Here is a 21,417-nt window from a genome sequence, read left to right as displayed (position 1 = left end):
GGTGTATGGGTGTGGGTGTGTGGTTGTTGTTGTTGTTTTGTTGCTTGATTGTTTGATTTACAAGAACATCAGCATTTCGTGGCAAGTGTCTAGAATCTCCTCTTCTCTCCAAAATGTGCTTCAGATGGCTAGACAGATGCACAAACTCTGATGTCTTTCACAAAAGAATGAGATCTCAGATGGAAGGGTTAGGGATGTTCTTGTTCCTAGCAGCACTTTCCTCATCAGTAAAATGAGAGGATCTGAGACAAGCTCTGTGGCTACATGCTTCATGAGAAGGCCTTCTTCATTTCTTATAATTATGTATGTGTTCACACAGGGCATCCCGTCTCCAGCATGTTCTTTATAGGTGGATTCTGCTTCTTTTCTTCAATTCTTGAATTGACTTTACTTCTAGCCTTCTTCATAAGCTTCAGTCCTCATTTCCACCCCTGTCTTCTGTCACAATAATTGCTCTCAATACTGTATTATCTGGCAGTAGTTTTTCATATTCAGCTAGTCTCTCAGAGACAGCCTGGCCTATCTTTCAAGCAGGGATGTTGGGATAATTTAAGTAACTATAAGACTCCATCTCAAATATCAAACATTCTTGCTTATCAGATTCCTAAATCTCTCCTTTTGTATTCTCCTGGCCTTGCCTGAAGGTTCTGCTTGATTTAAAAAAATTATATCTCTGGAAAAGGCAAATTTTACATATTGGCAAACATGCCAAAAATCTATAAAAGTTAGAGGAAGGGTAAAAAAATAAGAATTCCAATCCCCAGTCTACAGTTAATGTGGAATAAAACATTGGAAATATGAAATGAGGCCTTAATACCTGAAGATACAAGTTCTACTTTCCCAATGTTGTGACAAAACAGCCCTGTATAGAGCTTTCTTCATGAACTACAATTGCCTGTCACAAAATATTTTGATAGGCTCTCACCCCTGTTTGGATCTTAGCTATAAATATTTGCTTAGACCCTAAAACTGATGTTCTAAGTTTACAATGCACATATTGCATAAATATATGTTGATAAATAAACTTGGTAGCTGGTGTATGCATTGCATGTAAAATCTTTTTTTAAGCAAAGGATTTGAATTTTATAGACTGTAAAATATGGATATTGCTCTATTTATCTTGATGTACCTCTATGAAAGGTGACTGCTGTGATTGGAAAGCCATACCATATAACTAAAATAAGGTATTTTATTTAGAATTTTAGGATATCCCCTGACCAGTATGTATAACCATAACTATCGTGAAAAATTAGTTGTTTATTGCATAAATATTTTCAAGAGCTCTGGCTGTGATCCTAGAGAGTTTCATAAACACTGTAAGAAAGGAGAGCCTCTTCACTGCCATAAGCACAGAATGCAAGGATTCTAGTTAGCCATTGGAGAAAAAGAAGGCTAATAACAAAAGATCTATACTAGTTGGGATGTCATGGAGGAAGAAAGTCATTGAATATCAACATCTAAAACAAACTCCGGCCATGATATAAGGTAAAAATTGTGTGTGTGTGTGTGTGTGTGTGTGTGTGTGTGTGTGTGTGTGTGCATTACTGGTAATTCAATAACCCAGGGCTGCATGCATGCTAGACAAGCACTGTACCACTGAACTGCATTTTTACGCATGGAAAATTATTTTTATTTTATTTTTTGTGGTACTGAGGATTGAACCCAGGGACACTCTCCTTCTGAGATATACCCCGGCCCCATTTATTTTTATTTGTAAAATTTAAAACAGGGTCTTACCGGGTTGGTGAGGATCTTGCTGAGTTTCCGTTGCTAGCCTTGAAACTGCAATCCTTCATTCTCAGTTTCCACAGTACTGGGATTACAGATGCGTACTACCACATCTGGCTACTCTTTTTAATTTTTAGTATTTATTTTTTAAAGAATGGAATAGTAAATATTGTATATTTGGTAGACAAGATATGGCCTTTGTTGCATATATTTCTTTTTTATTTACTTATATTTGTTACTTAAAAATAACCTTTAAAAAGGTAAAAGCCAGCAGGCATGGTAGCACATGCATGTAATAACAGTAGTTGGGAGGCAAAGACAGGAGGATCACAGGTTCAAAGGCAGCATCAGCAAATAGCAAGGCCATGAGCAGCAACTTAGTGAGACCCTGTTTCAAAACACAGAAATTAAAATAGGGCTGGGGGTGTAGCTTGAAAGTAGAATGCCCCTGGGTTTAATTTCCAATACTACCAGAAAAAAGTAAACATGCTTTAGAACAAAAGTTTTACCATATCTTTAAACAGCAAAAATAAATAAATAAACTTCCATTCAAGAGAAATTTTGCAATAAACCACACTGCTAAAAATCAGTTCAAGTGGAATTACTGGCTGTTTGTTGAAGGTCCTTGGACCTCGCCACCTTTGCTTTTGCTCTGCAATTCCAGGTAACCTCAAGACAAGTGCACAGAACATGATATTCCTGTGATAACAGATTAGGTGTCTAGATATCTGTGCACCAGAGAATACCAAAATCTTTTAGAAAATTAACAAAATTATGCAATTCTAAAAATTTTTCTGACTTTACTTTAACAAGAGCAGAAAAACCTAACTGGCTGATAGTAGACTTCTGCACATTTTGTTGACAGTGCTATAATGTTCATTCTCCCAAGTGAGAACTGTCTTCTTTATCTCCAGCATGCACCATGTTTTTTATAAAAATGCCTTTCCAATTTGCTCACTCACTTCCTTTTCCAGTTCTACCAGAGAAAGTGTACTTTTATCTCTTACACCAGGATAATTGTGTAAGTCCCTTAACTGGTTCTTCTACAGGCTTCTTTGAGATTCTCACACTCTGCCCTGCTCCAGGCAGCCTAAGTATTATAATTAAATTGGTTCATTTGGTCTCCCCTTTCTCTCAGTGACCTGAATTCAATACAATTCATTCAGTCATTGCCAGATATTTATGATATTCAGCATACAACGTGATAGAGACTGAAATATGGTGGATATATGTTGGATTCTCTGTCTTCTATTACAAGAGTTAAAGTGGTAACACAATACCTGTGATAGAAGTTGGAGGATGACAAGAGCCATTTGATTATGGCAAGCACAGCTTAGCAAAGTAGACAACAATTCTGGCTGGTAAGATTGAGAAATTCTGAAAATTGAAAATTAGTAAGAGGTCATTGAAAAATAAAAAGTCACTGCATAATGACAGTATAGGTAGGACATCGTGGTTTGAGAACAAGGTATTTTCAGGGGTATGGAATTAAGAAAGTTATTCTGGAAATTATTGTGGCCGTATAATTTTACATGGTGAAAGGTAGAATTAACTCGGAAAATAGGCTAAGGCAAGTTTGTAGATGGCCTGGAACACCAGAATAAATTATTTGAACTGTATTCAGTAGACTTTGGAGAAAAGTCAGTGTTTTTAAATGTCCATATAACCTATTATTAGCTGAATATATTTTTGGTTTGCACAGGCATGATGTAGTGAAAGGAATTTAAGCTGGTAGTTATAAAACCCAGAGATTCAAGTTTCTGTAATAGTTATCTCTGCTTTATCTTTCTGGGTTATCAATAAAACAAAAGAATAAGAATAAAATGATCATTTCCATTTCATTTCTAAATGAACGTATGTGCTAGGAAGTGCTAATGCTATATGAAAACTGAGAAAAGGGTTTTGGAAAATGGTAAGAAGAATTGACTGTGCAATTTTCATGAGCACATGAGATATAGTGGAGTTGTTTGGGGTAAAATTGGGAAATACAAAAATATTTGTCTTTAGCTTTTTCAACCAGTGTTTCACCTCACAGCTTTCTGACACCTTCACATTAGGCCATGAAATCATTCTGAAAGAAAGGTATTTACTTTGATTTTCATTTGTATTCCCAGTACACACCGGAGATCTGGCCTCAAAACAACCACTAAGTAAATGTTACTTGAATGATCTCTCAAACTCAAATCTTCTCTAGAGAGAAATTTGAACTAAACTCATGCTTAAGGATAAATCATTATTCATATACTAAGATAATTTTCCTATATTAGATAAAGCTATGAAGTAGTTTAATGACGGCACAAGTTAGGAGCACATGTATAAAATGGGAAGCATTTCAAAGGGCAGGAGTGGTTTGTACAATTGGATTCCCAAGTGACTCCATTCTTCTTTCTCTGCAGCCGGAGCCCCTTGATTCCCATCTGAAAGCTGAGCTGCTAGGCTTTAGCTTTTGCAAGTACAACTGTCTACCTGAACTCACTTTGTCTTACATAAGCACATGTTAAAAAAAAAAAAAAAGATCCATAAAGAGTACCTGGGCCCTACTGTGTAGATAACCCAAATTTTTCATATTGTGAATAAATTCCTATGCTATTATCCTTTTGAGAGTATCACCAGACTATCTCCAGGCGGTAACTACTTGGCCTTTCTCACTAAACCAAAATGAAACAAAACAAAACCAAAAATAAAAGCAGAAAGATACAAAGAACATGATAAATACTCATAGATATATCAAACTCAAGCATTAAGCCAAACATTAGAAGGATAAAGGGGGAAGGGGTGGGAAGTAAGGAAGGGCTAAGTGAGTGATGTGTGGATGGATGCCTCTACCATCTTGTACCCCATTAAGACGTATGGCTACAATGTACCATGAAAAAATTTAAACAGAACAAAACCAAAAATTATCTTATGTTTTTACATAAATATCTTTCTATAGGTGAGTACCTTCACTCTGCGGTTGGGGCCATATCTGTGTTACATTCCTTTCTATACTTGGGAGAGTCCTTTGTTCTTTTTTTTTTTTTTTTTTCAGATTTCCAGTTACCTGCCTAAAACTTTCAGCTTAGATAGAATTAATGTTATTGGTCAAGGTGATCATGTATCTACTTAAAGTGGATAAAATTTGGTAATGATAAAATTTCTAAAATATGGAATTTGGGTATAAGTGTCAAACCCAAATGTAGGTTTGTATACTGATGTTAAATGTGTTATCACTGTATGCACTGGGGTGTGGTACCCCAGGCCGCACACTATAATCTGAATTATTCAGAAGAATTTTGTAAAGGAGACTAAAATATTATAATAAATTCAAATATTGTCTGCTTATCAATCCAACAGTATCAACCTTTATATAGCAACACAACTATGCCACCATGTTATGAACTAATCTAATAGGAAAATTGCTTCTCTTTCATATTTTATTTGCTACAAAACAATAAAACATATTAACTATAACACTTGACATTTTCCAATACAAAAATATAACTCAAACTAGCATAAACCAAAGGTTTTATAAAAGATGCTTTTCTTCATATTACTGAGAATGACAATGGAGTGTTATTTTGAAGACCAGCTGGCCAGATTCAAATAGCAACATTAGAGATTAATGTCTCTTTCTCCATTTACTGAATAGTTTATTTCTATGCATCAAACATGATGGTTTCCAGGACATTAAGTATCCTTTCTAATATCTTTCTAGTGGTGCTGTAATAAGTTTCCATGAACATGATGATTTAAAGCAATATCAACTTATTATCTGAGAGTTCAGGAGGTCAACATTTTAAATGAATTTCATGGTCTAAATAATTAATGTGTCCATAAAAACCACATTTTTTTTGCACACTCTAGGGGAAATTTTATTTTTTTACCTCTATCTACTTCAAGAGTCTGCCTACATTCAATGGCTTGTGGCTCCTTCTCCACCTTCAAAACAATTGCATCGTTTGAACATTATTTTGATGTAACATCTCTCTTTCTTTTTCCTTGTTGACTGAAAAAAAATCTTATGAATACAATGAACCCACTCTTATAACCCAAGTTAATCTTCCCATCTCCAGATTTTAAACTAAATGACACCTTCAAATTCCCTTTTGCCAAGAAGGTCACATATTCACAAATTCTGGGGACTGTGAGAAAGACATATTTGAAGACTCTTCTGCTTACCATAAAAAGTTTAGGGAAAGAAAACATCCTGGGAAGTACTTTGAGGGTCCCATATTCTGTAACTTACTTAACATTAATCAATGTCTATGCCTAGGAGACTCTGATTGGCCATCTTGGTCACATAAGGTCAATCTCAGTAGTGACACAGCAAAGGAATGAAGATATTTGCTTGAATCATATAACATGGAATGATTTCTCTGCAGGAAAACCAAGAGAAGAGGGTTCTTACAAGAATTTTTTTTTTTTAAAGTCGTTGCTGGAGAAAGAAGACAACCACCAATCTTCATTATTCAAGTAAGCAGATAAATGGTTATATCTGCCTAATTGCTAACTCCTCTAAAATAGGAACCATGATTTAAGTACTTCTCATTTGAGAAACTCTTTTAAAATATAAATGTTGAAGTTTGGGTAGGGATAATATTTCTGTTGAGTCACATATCAGTGTAAAAATGCCTGTCAAAATATCATTATTTATACTAGCATTGGATGATATAATAGGTCAGTCGCATTGGATGAGATAATAGGTCAGTCACTTTGAGGGAGAAAATCAGATCTCAAAATGAGAAGATCACAAAAAAGCAAAAAGAGTAAAAAAATATAAAGTGTGCACCTAACCCTTATACCCTTATTCTTGGCTGGCTCTTCTCATGTCAACATAAGAAGGGATGCTTGGAAAATGGACTTGTCTCATAAACAAGGGTCCTCTCTTCCCTGTTCATCTATTTACTTATCAATTCCTTTAGTGGCATCCTGTCCTGAAACATACTCAACAATTTCCTTAGAACTTCCCACCCTATGTCTGCAAGATGGCAGGATCCACCCTGTTCCTAGCCTAGAAGGAAGGGCAATTGTTCATGGGCAGAGCTATCTCTCCAAGGACAGCAGCTCTTTTACATTTGGGCATTAATTCATAATCAAACATTGATGAATCATGCTATTTTACTGAAAAGCACAGCCCTTAAGTCAACCACCTAATCTAAGGGAAGAAATTAAACTCTAAACCAACATAAACACATTACAAGTCATTAGTGTAATTAAAAAGGAATGTATAATTAAAACATTTGTGTATTTTAGCTCAAATTCATCTGCGGTCGGAAATTTTAATGAACTGTTCATCAAAGAAGTCTCAGGAGTCTGGAGATAAGTTTAGCATAACAAGAAACTGAATGTTTTCTTTCCCTCTACTTCAGGAACCCCATTCCCTCTGGTTTCTAAAAAGCAACCTGTCATTGGTTCGACCAAACTAATAATGATTCTAAGTGGTTATGATTGCTTTCGTGTTTTAAACTGATGTTATCTTTTTATCCCTTAAGAATCATGTTTTTCATAATTACTTCTCTTTTGTCCTTTCCTTAAGACAAATGATTTTGTAATTAGCGATGAAGGAAGGAGTCGTCACTCTAAGACATCTGTCAAGTTGTCAGGAAGTATGTCTCCCTGTAGCTATATTTAAACTTTCTGTTTAATAGCCTCTTGCTTTATTTCACAAGAACATCTCTGCGGAATCATGCCCACGATCCCCTAATGATCAGGTTCTATAAAACACAGAGCAATTAGACTGTAAAAAATATCGCTCCCCAGAACGCCCTCCTTGCTCATGTGTGCCTCTATTTCCTGGCCCTCCTTCACCCAGGCTCTCTATCCACCTGGATGTGCCTGCTTCATGGGCTCTAGTTTTAGATTTTAGCCCACAATGAGGTGTAGGTAGTTGTATTTGTCAAAAATTAGGCTGAATTTTTTTCCCCAGTGTCAATATGTGGCTGTAACAATACTCTCACCATCCACACATGAATGGCAAGATATTGCAAGGGACAGAATCTTTCTCCCTTGGAGGGAGGAGAGCAGCACCAGTATTGTGTATTTTTTATACACTACACAGAGGAATGACACTGTTCTGTATAATTTGTCTCCAGAAACAGTATCTCAGTGACTCCTGAAGCCCCTTCTTTAGGAACAGAATCCAGACTGATAGAAACATCTTGTGGAATGCTGAAGAATATAGACAGCCTGACCTAGAATAGCATTTAAGATTACCACTGATCTCCAGTTCCAGTGCCATACTGTCAATATCTAAGACCCTAAATCTCAAAGAAAGCTCAAGCTGCTCTAATTGCTCATTCTTCATTCTTCCACATAATGTTTAGCCTATGACTCCTGTTCTTCCTAAGAGCAAGCTAGCTCAGGGAGTTTAGTGATTTTCCAAGAGTTACATATAGATGCCAGTGAGAACCAGGGACCACAAAACAGTGAACTGCCAACCAAATCTAGCTTGCCACCTGGCCTTGGAAGAGACACAGAGACAAGACTGGTCCATGTTGAATTAATAAGCATATTCAATTCTTTCCTTATATTAGGTGATGTTGGCAGTCCATTTCCTCCTTCTTTTGAGCACTCAAACACGTTTCCAGCTTTCCCTCACTTCTGAAGACCAGTACTACTGGTCTGGGTCATAGAAATCTACCAAACCTTGAACTTACCTGAACATTTTCAAGATAGAGTACAAAAACTATTTTTTATTTCTCTTTCACAGGTGTATTTGAATTTAAGACAAGACTATTGAGGATAGAAAAGGCTATAGGACACACATACACACACATGGACACACAAAGGCATTATAATGTACAATTTCAGGCACCTGAGAGGTTAAGCTGCAAGACTTTTGTTATATGATGCGGATGGCAGGCAGGTTTTATCTCATTGCATTCAAGGGTGGTTGCTTATTCTTCCTGACTGAGTAAGGAATATGAGTATCTCACAAGGTGAATCAAACAAAATCAGTACTGGGATAATACAGGAGATAAATGCATCATTGCACTTGCTTCCCTGGTTAGTTTCCCTACTTATTCCTTCATGGGGCCCATGGATCGTGATTATATTTCAAATGAAATAAATTCCCAAATATTTCTTAGATGCACTGGTATTTTTCCTACTCCTAATACTAGTCCTCCCTAGTGGCTATTTCCATGTTCCTTAAGCTATTTTTTCTCCTGTTTCATATTTTTAAAGCACTATTAATATCAGGGTCATCTTAAAACACTAGGTGTGCCCCTGCTGTCAAGATCCTGAAAAGTCTTCTTGACATCTATGGATTATTGCATGGTTTCACATTACCTGCCTTCACCTCATCCATCTTCATTGCTTATCATTTTCCAGCAATGGACATTCTGAGCTCATTAAACTGGGCTCCTCCCTTTGCTCCCACCCACTCCATCCTAATTCCTCTGAGCTCAAGTTTATGTATGATATTGGAAAATGTAGAAATACTGAGAATATTTAGTGTTTAAAAAAACATGTTACTGCAATGCCAGCCTTGCTCTTTCCACCTCTCCGATTTTTTCAAATGAGAGAAATACCCAGGCATGGTGTTGCATATCTGCAATCTCAGTGTTTGGGAGGCTGATACAGGAGGAATGAAGGTTCAAGGCCAGTCTCAGCAACTTAGTGAGACTCTGTTTTAAAATTAAATTAAAATGATGCTGGAGATAGAGCTCAGAAGTAGAATGCCTCTGAGTTTAATCACTAATCAATAAAGTCTTTCTTTCCCTCTTTCCTTCTACCCTTTACACACACACACACACACACACACACACACACACACACACACACAAGATAAATAAATATATATCATGTTTAGTCATTGTTTTCACTACTGCTAATTATTGCATTTTGATAAATGCAATTTTTAAAAAAGTATAAATGCATTGAAACAACTGATTATACCTATTTTACTTGCATCATCTGTTACTCATAGACAAAGATAGGAGATTCTTCCACCCTTATGCCACATGTTTATTTACTTTATTTACTTAGTATTTTTAAAATATTTTTATGGTTGCTCTGGAGTTTTGAATATATTTAATTCCAGTGACAAAACCAACCACTCTTCAAGGCCTCTCTTTGAATGTCAGAGGTGTTTGTTGCTACCCATCTAGCACTTTGATTTATCCTTGGACTCATTTTTCTTTTATCCAGTAATGCCTTGCCTAACAAATATTCAAATGGAAAAAATCATATAAACATACCGTCATGTCTCCTTCCCACTATTGCACTTGCCTCTGGTAAATAATTGATACAGTCTTTGGGTTGTTTCCAGCCCTTTATGTGATCTTGTAAACATACAAAGGCATGGTTTGAATACAGAAAGGTAATGCAAAAAAGTTTTTAAGATGCTTATTAAATTATAGAAATGTCATAGTTTTGGGTTGAGTAAATAAGTGAATAACTGATTCATAAACCGATAGTGAAAATTGCATATTAAAAGAATGAGAAAACATAAAGTAATGTCACTGTGTAAATGGGTGAAAATATTTAACATTAGAAATTTCCAAAACTTTATGTTATGCAAACTAAGGGATATTTTTAAATGTCATTTGATTTTTCAAAACGTACTCTAGTGTTACCTTTGATGCTTGATGCAGCATCGTGATGCACCATTTATTGTATTTTGGAAATTTTTAGTGTTTGTGTTTTTAAAATATGTGTCTTTAAGGGAAAAGAGAGGAAACTGAGAATAGACAGAATTTTCAAAAATAATAATAATAACACAATTCAATAGAGCAATAATACTTACTTCCAAGAAACATAAGAAAATGGAGAAAGCAGAAATATAATAATTACAAAGAGAGGAGCATATTATCTACACTTCAGGAAAAAAATCTGGAGAATTAACAGAATATCATACATTTGTGGGACATAAGAAAACATCCATACCACATTTTTCTGGTAGATGTTTGGTGGTGCCTAAGTAAGAGAAGGCTGGAGAAAAAGAGCCATATTAAACTTTACTGAGACATTGAAGCCAAGGGAAATTTTTATGACACCAAAGTGTGAAATAAATATTGCCTATATATAGCATGTATGTAACAGGATCATTAAACCTGACATAAATGGGGGATACAAGCTAGTGGATATAAGGGTCATCTCATTGGCAATTTACCTGGACCAAAGATCAAGGTCCAGATGTATTCTTGCCTCTTACACTTTGGCATCATCTAAGCCCTTTTGAACTGAGGCCAAACTTTTTTTTGGAGAAAAAGGCAAGGGAAACTGATTTGATTAAGATTAACATTCTGAAGATTAAGAATTTGAAATCTAAATTAAGTTTAATTATAGAAGAAGAAACTGATCTGCTTTGCATATATGAGTTGTGGACTGAGGTTTCTAAAAACTTCATACCCTTTCCTCCAAAGAAATAAAGGTTCTGATGTTTAAATAGTTGGCTCCTAATATCTATATCTTGGGCAATGCTGCCAAAATATCATCTTCAACTCTATCCATCATTATCATCACTCCCACTTTACAAACAGACAAGAGAGACAAATGGCCAATTGTCTTGCCACCTAAGACCAGCATTTTACATAGAACAAAAAAGGAGAACCAAGCACAGTCGTATGTCGCTTGATGAATTCCAGCGAAGATGGTTTTAAGTAGTGTATCCAGCAGTGATGTGTGAGAAGACATCATGATGATCCTTCACGTTAAAAATGGTCCTTATAAACCTTCTCTTTTAATGTGACCTCTTCTGGAAGAAGTGATAGATTAAGTGCCTGGTATTCTAATATGGGGACACATATAAGTTTACCCTTAGTAGAAGGTATGAGATCAGTAAAACCTAAATAGGAAAAAGAGGCAGGGGTCTTGTGACATTGGAGCAGTCACCAATTACATTATTATATACAAAAAACTCCAGAAATAATACTATAGATGCCTTTGAATATATTTTACTAATCTCCAGAGGTTATTTATACTTTGGTTGCATCCAATTTCTCTTGTAACAAATTGAGACTAATTCATTGTTCTTGTACACACACAAATACATGCACCATCTAACGCTTTGGCACCACATAAGCCCTCTTTAACTGAGGCCAAACAGTCATGTACACATCCACGCAACTATTCCCCTCACACACACATAAATACATTCACCAAAATTTGTGGTCTCTGGTAGAATAAATATTTAAGGCGACCTCAATAAAATAAGTATCTTAGAATTTAGATACCAACCATAGGCCTTGATAAATCTGTCATATTTTTACTAAAAGTGCCATTGCAGTCCTCTTTCTGATGCTTATTTGTTCGTAACAGTATCAGAGGATTTTTAAATACTACCATAAAAATGGCAAAAGAAAAGAATAAAATAAAAGAAATAAAAGAAATCCAAAAATTTTCTATAAGATAAATTTCAGATTGAAATAAAGGAAGATAAAAGTTATTCAAATAGAGAAAGTTTTATCCCTTCACATTAGTGACATTACAAATATTCCAAGGCATCATCTTAAATATTTCAGATGAATATAGGAACCATGTACGTCCTAGACCTGTTTCTATCCCCATGATCAATATATTTTACCATTCCCAGTAAAAACATATCCTGGGAAAAGGCTGTTGCACACATCAGCAGCTGGGCAGTTTCATAAGATGCACACCTTCTCTGGACATGCACATTCCTAAGCACAGTTTTAAAAATGGCTGATGTTAATATGATAGGTATTTACAGTGAACTGGATCTGCTAGAGGAAATAATTTCAAGAAGCCTCTGGTGACCATGTTTTTCATCACAGTTTCCATTTATACTTGGTATAATTAATCCTAAGGTTGTAATCTTACTCAGAAAAATGAAGAATAACAGGATGGTAGTAAATAAATCCCTTTGCTATGAAAACTTCACTCCAGAGACAAGGAAGCAAACAGTGTAACTACTATTGTCTTCGCAATGAATCTTGAAATACGTTAATAAATATTGGATTTTATAATCTCCAGAAAAATAAATATTTAATTGTCATAATGGAGATTTATTTTAAAACCCTGGGCTCAACCACATGTATTATAATTTGAGAAGTCATACATATAATGTAGTGAGGATACTACATCTATAAAATAAAAATTGCATGCCTCACAAAAAAGACATCTATAAAAAAGAGAAAGTGCTACTGGAAATAATATAGAACAGAAATTTTAAAATCCAACCAAAGAAAGAGAAGATAAAGATATCTACTAAGAATCATAAAAAGAAGCTAGAGATACATACAATAAAACAGAAAAGATAAACAAGAATATCTGTTTAGGATTATAGCGCAGAGTGATAGAATTTAATGAAGATGAGAATGTAAAGTTATCAAATAAATAATGCAAGAAAACATCGACGATCTAAACGACAGGTCTACAGAATTTAAATCATAGCTGAATTTACCTAATACCATGTACAACAAGGAAGGACGGACCCTTAAGAAAGTATTTCATTATGAAATACCAGAATTGTGGGGCTAAAGGAAAGATTTCATGTTTTTATAGACAAAAAGGCTGGGGATTTCTAATACAAATCACATTTTATTCCCAAAATGGAGCTATTTCAAGCTAAAAAGAAATGGAGAAAAGCCTTCAGATTCACAGAGAAGATAACCTTTGCCTTGGAATTTAATATCCAGGCAACATTCAATCAGATAGGAAAAGAAAATAAAGACATGTTTAGATATGCTGGCTGTCAAAAAATGTGTATCCCATGCATTCTTTCTCAGATAGCTACTAAAAGTTTCTATTTAGACTGAAAGATGGAGCATGTGATTCAGGATGTGGGACATTAACAGAGGCAGAGATTTGCAGAATGATGGCAAAGGGAAGACAACAGTGAGAAATATTTACATATTCCATTACAATATCAACAATAATTCTTTTTACTTAAACCTCAAATTGACAGGAAAGTGGAAAGGGAAGTGTGCAGAAGGAATTATGAGGAAAAATGTTTTCTTATGTGTGTATGTATAATACATCTGTGTATACATCTGTGTATAGCAGATGCAGTGAGAAATCATGACCTTGGATTGAATCACAGTCTTTTTTTTAAAGGGAAAGAGAAATGAGAAATTATATATCTTTGTATATAATTTATTTAAAAAATTGAAACTCTGAGGTTAAATAATATGCCAAGCAGTGATAAAAGCCACGTTTTACTGTTGTTTTTTTTTTCCTGTATACTACTCTTCCCCAATATTTTTAAACTGGGAAGACATTTCAGTTGCATACTAGTGATTTGGTAGAGACTTTGAGCGTAGTCATTCTTGGTATACATGCCCGTAATGCTCTTTCATTACCCCTTCCCCGGATCTCATAACTACTGCCACTTTCCAGTCTCAAAGATCCCATTCTCTCTATGGGCTAGAAGCAGATAGCATGGCTATTAGGATTTCTATCATTGTATCATGTAGAATTTAAAACACACTATCCAATCGTTTTATGTGTACTGTTCTCTGTCATTACATATTATAAGTGCATGCATGTGTATTAATGTGTGTGTGTTCGTGCATTTCTTGCTTTCCCACCTAAACAAGGGATTTCTTGGGGGAAAGGCAACAGCTTTTGTTTGGGCCCAGTGGTGAGCTTAAAACCCAGAAAAATAACAAGGGACTGAGTGAGCCTTGAAAACACATCTGGGTTTGAAGGGCAAGAAAAAAAAAATTTAAATCTGGCTATAATCAGCACATAGAGGAGCAAATACTAACTATGACAATAGCCATGTGAAATAAAATAATTGATTCCTTTCTGGGAGCTAAAACAATGTGCTAGTGCTTTAAATATTTGTTTTGCTTTGAATATGAAATGTTCCCCAAAATATTTATGAAGCCTGATTCTCAATGCAGCATGGTTCAGACTGGAAGATGAGTCACAACTTTGAGGATTGTATTTATCCCTGGTTTCTTGTTATTTTTCTTTCAGCTTCTTGGTTGCTATCGGCTAAGCAGATTTTCTTCACCACATCATGCCACGATACCTTTCTGCATTGGAAACAGCCAGCTATGGACTGAATCTCTGAAATGATGAGCCAAAATAAACCTTTCCTTCTCTGAGTTGTTTTTGTCATGTATTTTGATCATAATGAAGAAAAACTGTGTAATATAATTTCTTAATGCAATGAAACTTCAGAAGAAAAACTGTCAGCTTTATACTGTTAGGATTTCTATTTTATAACTAAAGAAACTGAGGCACAATTCGATGGGACAGAACCCAGTGAGAGAGAATATGTACTCTTGCTTGAACATGTACGCCAAATACATTTTTTGAAAGTTACTGATGACACTCTCCAGAATGCTTTTCATCTCCATATACGCGACTCTCTCTGGGATCTGCACTCTGAGAACAGGCAGATTGTCTGATGCGTTTGTATGACTCACACATTCCTAAGCACAGTACCTTGCACAGGGTGAGCCCTCGTGCTGGCGTTGGGCACACTAGAGAGCTGTGATGCATGCGGAAGCCTGCTGTGTGAGCTCCAACATAACAGGCTGGTGGAGTCCTGGGATCTGGGGGAGGCACAGTTCCATACACATTTACAATTTAGTAATTTTATATAATTATCAAAACATACAAGTGTTACTCAAAAATTTTTAAGTGATAGAGGTGAAACACATTTATGTCTTTTTCCAAAAATTAAAACAAAGCAGCATTCATAGACATCTTTTCATATTAATTTGAATGACTAATGCTTTACTTTTAGGAACCTGAATCCATATAATCCCAGAAGGTTTTTGTTTGTTTGTTTGTTTTTATTTTGTTTTTTATAACAGATATGGCAAGTAAAATGGGTTCAGCTAAACTTCATAAAGACACTCAATAAAATATGATTTATGCTAACATTTAATGTTTTTTTGTTAATTTCCCATATTGTCACGTACATAAAAAGTTGAGGAAAGACAAATTTTTCAGAGAGATGATCAGATACTGGCCTCCTTAACTCCAGGTGGCAAAACAATGCTGCTGAGCAGAAAGCTCTGGTATGTTAAATTGTGATTAAATGGGATTTCTGTTTTTGTTTGTTTTGTTTGTTTTCTGTATCAGGCCTTCACAAGCTTATCCTGCAATCAATACATGCTTTTATTTTTGTCTTTACCAAGCTGGGGGACTTTCAAATCATTGTCTGGATTTCGGTCCCTCAGGTACAAAGCGTTTCTGTCTGAAAGGACTTCTGAGTCCTTTGCTGTGTGTGTTAATTAGAGTTGGTTTCATGATCTTTGCTGTCAGTTTCTTCTGCTCCACAATTTGAGAGACAGCGATGCTTAAACCAATCCCCAAAGGCCTCTAGAGACCATTTCCAGTTGCATTACTGATTTATTTTTGTCTTGACCAGATGGCTTCAGGTTCCTGTGACTATATGGGAGTCCTTTTGATTACCCTATTTATCTCTCCCAGTGCTCAATTTAAGGGTCAAATCTCATGTAACACATTTGCCAGCAAGATAAACCATTCAAACCCACTGCTGTTTGGACACCATACTTCTGACATATGCTCTGTGCCTCATTACACACCAAAGTTATTACATTTAATACATTTTTTTTATAAACTCCATAACAAAGCAGGCATAATTTTTGTTGGTTTGTTTCCGAATCCTTCAGAAAATGCAGCCAATAGGGTAGGATCCTGGAGGGCTTTGTGGAAAAGACAGGCGTCAGCAGGGCCCCGAAGGCTCCTGACCAAGGCCTTCTTTGCCTTTATCTAGGTGGCCATGAAAAAGATGAGCAGAACATTTTTAATGAAACCAATAAAAATGCAAAGGAAGATTTAATGTTTAAAGAAACAATAAATCAAAAGTGACAACTGGAATGCAATATTTCACCATGAGATTGAGGAAATCAATTCATCCAAAGGGCACACTTGGCTTCTGTTAAAAAAAATCCCCACACATCCTCACACAATAAAAGCTATCACATCAGCTGAGGCTAAATAAGCTCTAGTTAATGTATTTTGAAACCTTGAAAAACATGCATGAAGCCAGACAATACGGCACCTCAGGAATTTGGACACACACATACATGAACACACACATAGACCCATATGATCGCATACACACACACACACACACACACACAAACCCATATGATCGCATGTACACACACACACACACACACACACACACACCACAGCATCAACAATCTAATAATTAGAAATTATTATGATTAGGACTCTCTCTAAGTTTAGGTAAGTAAAAAAAGGAGGCTTGTTCAAGATGTTTTATGGATTCAGAATTATCAGATTTGTTTATATTCCTCAGTTGTTTTCCTTTAAGATTTCTTATGCAATAAAAATATAAATAAATTTCAAAAGCAGAGGTGTTAGTGTCTTAGATTTCATCATCAAAAAGAAAAAAATAGCAGAATCAGATGCTTGGAGACTATCTGGCCAACCTTATGTGAAGTAACCCTGGAATAGAAAATTAAAAAAAAAATTCTTACCTCAGAAGGACTCAAAATCAATGAGAAATGAAATTGTCACTTGCATTAGATATTATATTAATATTGTGTAGTTTATGGCAAGGACTATAACAAAGGTTAAAACAATAATAAGAATGGGCCCAGGTGTCTTGGGTTGGATTGCAAAAAGTATGATTTGATCTAGACCTTGATTAATGAGAGGAGAGATAGAATGTTACTAGATATAATCTGGGGGACCAAAAGGGAGCTTTAGAGAGTGATTTCAGTGGGACAGTTAGATAAAGATTAGGACCAAGATAGTGCAAAGGGATATGTGCTAGAAGAATGAGCAAAAGACAATGTGAGAGAACAGAGGTGAGAAGGGTAACATCCCCAGTAGGTAATAACAGAGTTAATAATCATGATTTCATGTGCTTTGTTTCTTCTAAGCACTGTCAGGATTGTAATGCCCTTTGACACTTAATCCTCCCCACAACTCTTTAAGGTAAGTATTAACCTAATTTCACAGCTAAGGAAGCCCAGGCACTGCCATGCTTTTATTGGTGCCTGAACTTGTAAGTGACAGAAGTGAACTCCAATTGCAACATGACAACGCTGCAGCAATGGACTGCAAAACAGATATAAACTGACCACAGGCTTCTGACCAGGCAGTTTCCCTCCACGCTGGATTGGCTGCTCTCCATGTCACACATTCTCTTTCATTCCTCCCATCTGCAGTGTCTTTCTTTGCCTTTCACAAATCATCTAGTTCCACTGTTTCCACAAACCCTCCCTTGAAAGCTCCAGCCCTCAGTGACTCAGTTCTCCTATAGTAATTACAACCTTCTAGTCAGAACTTGTTCCTCTTCTTGGATTTTTGCCAGAGTTTCGGTTCATGTGTGCATCTTACCTTCTGTCACAGGTTGAACAACGAAACTGCACACTTCTCCCCAAATTCCCGAGGGAAAACCCAATTCTTCATGATGATGTTGGGAAGGGAACCTTTTGGGGGTGATTACATCATGAAGATGGAGCCCTCAGAAATAATAACACTATTACAAAAGGAAGTCAGAAAGCTCACTTGCCCCTCTTGTCATATGAAGGCATAGTGTGAAAAGAGCCATCTAGGAACCTAGAAGAGGGCCCTCACCAGACACTGCCGCATGTTTATCTTGAGTCTCCAGGATTGTAATAAACAAATGCCTATATATTAGGTAGCAAGTCTATGGTATTTTGTTATAGTAATCTAAATAAAGAATTTTTTCTAACAAAACTTCTGTTTCTTTGAGGGAAGAAATATTTTTTCTTCTCCTTTTATGTTTTCCTCAGAGTTAAGAACTTAACTCATCTTTAATAGCCTATTAATTACTGGTTTCATTTTAAGATTCCACTCCGTCTCACCTTATATACTTGCCAAATGTCAATTTGAATGCATCCCTGAACAATCAAGTTCTAGAAAGCAAGAATTCTGCATTTAAGTCTGAGGGAGACTCTGGAACATGTATGATCTCACCTAATTTTCACAATATTTATCTAGTGTTTTGTTTTTATATTGGGGAATATGACCAGAACTACACAATGACAATATAGAAAAGAATGGTTAAAATTTGAGCCTGGATTTGTCCTTCTCTGGGGCCAAGATCTGAATGATTATATTTTCAATAGTGTTTTACTTCAATAGGTTTATCAAGACATTCAGGAAACTTTCTCAATTTCTATAGTTGTTTAGATACATGCATAAGTGTTTCTTTCCATGCCCTTTAGTATAAAAACATAAAAAATAACTGATTTCATATTGTTTTTATGGATGACTCATTGATTCTATTTGAAATAAAAGGGATACTATACATAGATATTTTATACACCTGCTATTTTACTTCTTAAAACAAATTGTAGCCATTTAATAGCATGTTTGCAGAAAATGTCTTTTGAATTTTAACAGCAGTTCTTAAATACACTCAAAAATTCAATTTTGTAGACATCATAGTTTCTGTGTGAAACAGTATGGTTTTTATTGTTTTCACATTTTTTGTTGTTGGTTTCTTCCTTCAATTACATGTCAGCTGTCACTTACCCTTGTATCATCAGGCATATATCTGAGGACCTACTTCTAGGTCACTGCTCTAATTCTTGTGGGAAGAGACGCTAGAAAAACAAGTGTGCTAATGAAATCACATTGCCTGAACTAGAGCCCAGGGGAGTAAAATTTGTAGGCTTAGTGCCCAGGCTTTGTCACAGCTGGTTTGGGAGCTTAAGGGCCTTTTCTGACATCTTCCTTGTCTTTTGTCTCTGGTTGAGGTGATTGTAGTTTACAAATATCTTCGACAGATCAAACAGAACATAAAAATTATGTACAGAATTTTGAGTGAAGTCTGTTTAGAGACAGCAATTCTTTTGATTCTTAAAGTCAAAGTCTCATTTTGGAGACAATGACCCATCAGAGATACATGGCTCACAAAATAGGTAAGCATTGGAAAGATTTTAGGACTAGGTAAATGTGGAGCCAATGTTCCTTTGAAGAAGTGGAAGAAGCAGTCTGCAATGGGCACTCCGGGCTGGGCAATGGAGGGGCAAGTTGTGGAGATAAGGGCAAACAGGTCGCACCTGGGGTGGTTAATAACGTAGGTGGGATTGATGTCTAAGCAGCATGAGAGGTAATGGTTTCTTTTCAGCACAAGATAGAAGGTTAGATTTAAGATTTGCTGCATCTTCAATGCACAGACTTCCTTTGCCTTCATGTATACTCAGGATGACTCTGGGATCCTTATCGGCTGCTTCTAATTTAGACCTGTGACTGTCGGTGCTTTCACAGAGCTTATGCCTCTCTGAAGTTGCTCTTTATGAAGCTTTGTGAAAATTTGGACAGTTTAGGACACACACATGCAGAGGAGAAAAAAGAAAGAAAGAGGGCAATGAGGAAGTAGGTGCATTTTATTTTTCTGCAGTCGGCCTTTATTTTTTAAATAACCTTGCACTCCTTTGCAATTTCCCCTCAGAACCGTTTTTTTCTCTGCTCTTTTCCTTTTTCTTCATTATTTTAATGGCTACATCTTTGCTCTGATGTGTCAATGGGAGTGGAAAATCCTGTGAAGCCAGGGCTTAATGAAATGCCAGCTGGAACAGAGGGATAAAGTTTCTTTGGAGCGGCTTCAAAGGGATGCAGGCAGGGTAAGCTGGAGGACAATGGTGCCCAGGCCTCGGGACAGAGACGGCCTGGCCAGCTGGCCCAGCCTGGCCCTAAGGAGGCATGAAGGGATGGGGACTCATGTCACCATGCTGCTGGGGGTGGGGGATAGGGATGGGGACTTATGGGCGCGCGCTCACACACACACACACATACACACACACACACACACACACACACACACACACACACACACAGTACCAAAGGCTGAATCCTTCAATTTCAAAACAAATGGTTTTCTTCTAAAATGAGGGGCCAAAACGTGACTCCTGGCAGAAGAAGCATAAGCTACTATTGTTCAAATGTCCTAGCTTCCTGGATGTAGGAAAGCATATCCCCTCCCTCTTTCTTGTTTTGGAATACATTTTCCATTTCTTTTCATAGGAGAATGATCAGAAAAACCTTAGTTTTCATAGGACTTGAGTGAGATTTATGAATACTCATTGGTCATTTTTAGTCAGGTGGCATTTCTCTTTTCTTTTTTTGTGAATCAAGCAGGAAAAGTGACTTAGAAATAGGCTATACATCTAGAAGGCTTAAATGTCACATCTGACTGTCAACCCCATTTAGGTCTTTGCTTCTGAGGCCCTTGTATATTGAGTGACATCAAATATAATCAGATGCAGTTTGTGGCCAGAAGGGATTTTTCACAAACTACAAGGTACCTCAGCCTCTACCTAGTTCATTCATATGTATTAGTACATTTTGTATAAAAATGGCTGTCTTACTCCTGGTGTTTTGCTAATGAGGGCATTTGATTAATTATATGGACTAGCCATTTTATTAAGTTAACTTTTAGAAGTCTTAAAAATGTTTTTTTAAGAATTTACAAACTGAATCTTCTAAAAGCTGGAGTACTTCAAATCCAGAACACATATGGAAAAATAATTTTCATTCATTTTCCTTGCTTATGAGAACTGACAAACAAGGAGTTAGTTGTAATATATACTATATTCCAAGTAAAAAATATTTACTGAAAAATCAAGACTGATATGTTTCTTGCTCCTTATGACCTAGAAAATAAAACATGGACCTTAGTTCAAGTCAGTTCTTTAAGTAGGTATAAATTAGCCACTGTTTGTGGCTACTCAATAAACCCAAATAGCACATTGTTCTCACCATCAAGAGATTCCCTGTAGGCAAGATAGAACTCTACACAAGAAATTCTAT

This window comes from Muscardinus avellanarius, assembly GCF_963383645.1.
Source record: "Muscardinus avellanarius genome assembly, chromosome: 17".
Taxonomy (NCBI): Eukaryota; Metazoa; Chordata; class Mammalia; order Rodentia; family Gliridae; genus Muscardinus; species Muscardinus avellanarius.
This window is presented reverse-complemented; position numbering follows the sequence as displayed.